The sequence below is a fragment of the Muscardinus avellanarius genome (genome assembly GCF_963383645.1).
Source record: "Muscardinus avellanarius genome assembly, chromosome: 7".
Lineage (NCBI taxonomy): Eukaryota > Metazoa > Chordata > Mammalia > Rodentia > Gliridae > Muscardinus > Muscardinus avellanarius.
In genome coordinates this window covers 52,309,528-52,312,538 of record NC_137793.1, presented here as the reverse complement: position 1 = coordinate 52,312,538, position 3,011 = coordinate 52,309,528, and the positions used below count along the sequence as shown (strand labels likewise).

General features: G+C 42.0%; 1 pseudogene across 1 annotated transcript; it reads left to right on the top strand.

Annotated features, from left to right (window-relative positions):
- The first annotated feature begins 1,295 nt into the window (after nucleotides 1-1,295).
- On the top strand, nucleotides 1,296-1,522 carry LOC308265695 (host cell factor C1 regulator 1-like; annotated as a pseudogene). The gene has a single exon. The product of its transcript is annotated as a host cell factor C1 regulator 1-like (transcript).
- Nucleotides 1,523-3,011: the final 1,489 nt, after the last annotated feature.

Here is a 3,011-nt window from a genome sequence, read left to right as displayed (position 1 = left end):
AAAAAATCAAGAGGCAGGGGCTTACAGGGCTGGTAATCTTAGTCAGGCTATGGTCTGGATGATCTTATTTCAGAATTGATCATGCAGAGTTTGACAGCAATAAGAAAATTGATGTTGTGTTGGGGTGCTTTCAAATCTTTTCACAAATGTTTATTGACCAGAAAACATGATGACTATAGGAGAGAATGGCTCAGAGAAAAAACAAGTCAGCAAGACAAGATGGAGTTAGCCAGGACAACCTTTGTGAGACTTAGGGCACTGATTGGAGATTTCTAGATGCTGCTCTGCTGGTCTGGAACAGAAGCTTGTAGAAGTTGATGGTTGGCAATCTGTTGATTATCATGTTCTTGTGAATCTTGAAAATATCTTAGTGGCTCTTATCTTGATGTGTTCATCCTTGAAGTGGAAGGTAGAAATGAGAAGACTCCTTAACTGATTAAAATGCTCTTGTGCAGTGTTGAACAAGTATCTGACCCATAGTTTAAGATAACAAAAGGAGACAGAGGCAATATGAAGATAGAGATTCCAAGGTTCTATCTCACTTTTAGGTGCACATTATCATCTGCAAGTCCAAGTGAAGAGTCAGGGCTTTTATCAAAAATAAGTCTCTTTAAGTCCCTGCTACATTGCCAACTTTACTACAGTAGGCAAATTTATTATGTATTCCTAAACTTTTAGTTGATGTTTTTTATTTTCTTAATTTTCCTCAATAATTAGTGTGGCTCCCACTTCTAATCTTTCTGTTTTTTGTTTACTTATCTCTTCAATATTTAAATGTTTGACCCATACCTGTAAATGTTATTACATTGCAGAGACTGGTGTCTGCATGCTTGTAATCCCAGCAGTTGGGAGGCTGAGACAGGACGATCAAGCTTCAAAGATAGCCTCAGCTACTACTTAGTGAGGCCCTTTGCAATTCAGTGAGACCCTGTTGTAAAATAAAGAATAAAAAAATAGGGCTGGGGATGTGGCTTGGAGGTAGAATGCCCCTGGGTTCCATCCCCAGTACTACACACACACACACACACACACACACACACACACACACACACATACACACACACACACATACACACACACAAATGTTCTTACATTAATGAGTGTGAGAGCATCACATCAGTTTCCTTTGTCTTGGGGTGCTTTTTGTCTGATAAAAGTTAAATTTGATCCTGCATCAGGTCCTGGAGCGAGGCCCCTTGGGCCGAGCTCTGCAGGACCTGCACCTGGCACCAGGTGTGACACAGGGCCTGGACACCAGGGAGCCCTTATGCAAGCAGTTCCTGTCTGAGGAGAACATGGACACCCACTTCTCAAGACAGCCTACACAATGACCACCCTTACTGCACACCCCCTGTGGCTTTCCCTCCTGCCATGCCCCCACTCAGGAGCCCTTGCTCAGAGCTGCTTCTCTGGTGCTACCCTGGATATCTGATCCCCGAGGCCCTGTTGCTACTGAGGCTGGGGTATACACCTGGCCCCCGACTATACCACAACCTCAGCTGGGGATATAATAGAGCTCTGAGCCATAGTGGCCTCCTTACCCATTAGAGACCACCAACCTCCAGAAGGGATGCAAGGCCCGTTTATGTTCTGCCAGACCAAGTGTATAGGTACCAGGACCTCCCCCAGCAGAAGAGGGCACCAGCCCAGTGGAGCCCAGGGATGGGAGGGGCAGTCACAGGAAGGGAGTCCTGCCCACCCCAAGAAGTGAATAAAGATGGCTGAACAATTGAAAAAAGAAGTTAACCTTTATTTTCTTTTTTTCTTAAAATAACTTTAAATCTACTTGTGTTATCAATTTATATTTGTATACCCTTATATTTTCTCAAATTCTACAAGATTATAAGGAAATCTTACTTCTTACTTCTTAGCTCAAACGGACCTGGTAGCAAAATATACGTTACAAAGAGAAAACAATTTTATTAACAGATAAACAAATGTAAAAATGTTTATCAGGCAAACAAATGTGAATTAATGAAGTTACTTAATATAGATAGTTTTGGTCTCTATCTGATGAGAATCTAAAGTTGTCTTCTTGCCGGGCGTGGTGGCGCACGCTTGTAATCCCCGCACTTGGGAGGCAGAGACAGGAGGATCCCGCAGGTTCGAAGCCAGCTGCATGTGCTGGCTTAGGAGACCCTGTTTCCAAATAAAAATGTAAAAATAGGTCTGGGAGTGTAGCCTGGAGGTAGAAGGGCTTCCAGGAACCCCAGTACCAGCAAAAATAAATAAATATATAAATAAATAAATAAATAAATAAATAAATAAAGTTGTCTTCAGTGGTCAGATATCTTTTTTTTTATGTAGTAGAAGAAGAAGAGACACATTTGTTTATGTAAATTCATGTTCTGCTTTTAGGCAGATAGCTTTTTAGAAAGAGAGTTTTTCTTTTAAATGCTATTTAATTCCCTTTAGCTCAAAATAACCCCTATGCCAAAGTGGCATATTTTGTAGTGGTATAGTCTGGTCTTCTACATTATAATAATTATAATTTTTTTTTGGGGGGTGGTACTGGGGTTCCTGGAAGCCCTTCTACCTCCGAGCTACACTCCCAGACCTATTTTTTTACATTTTCATTTTGGAAACAGGGTCTCCTAAGCCAGTGCGTGCGGCTGGCTTCGAACCTGCGCGATCCTCCTGTCTCCGCCTCCCAAGCGCAGGGATTACAAGCGTGCGCCACCACGCCCGGCTAACAATTATAATTTTTTTAAACTGAGTTTAAAGTGACTTCTGATAGTTGAGTCTGTGGCAAAGTTATTCCATCTTATGTGTTGGGAGTGTAGTGGAGCATTGGGGATTAAACCCACCTGCATTCTACCTCCCAGCTACACCCCCAGCTCTTTTTTTAATTATTGCATTTTTTTAAGTTTTTAAACAGGGTCTTGTGCTGCTGAAGCTGATCTCAAACCTAAGCTCATCCTGTCTCATCACCATTCCCAGCACCGTTCCCTCATTTTGATCTTTGCATTTCCATTCTTTTTTCTACAAGAGAAAACAGACTCCACTTCTAT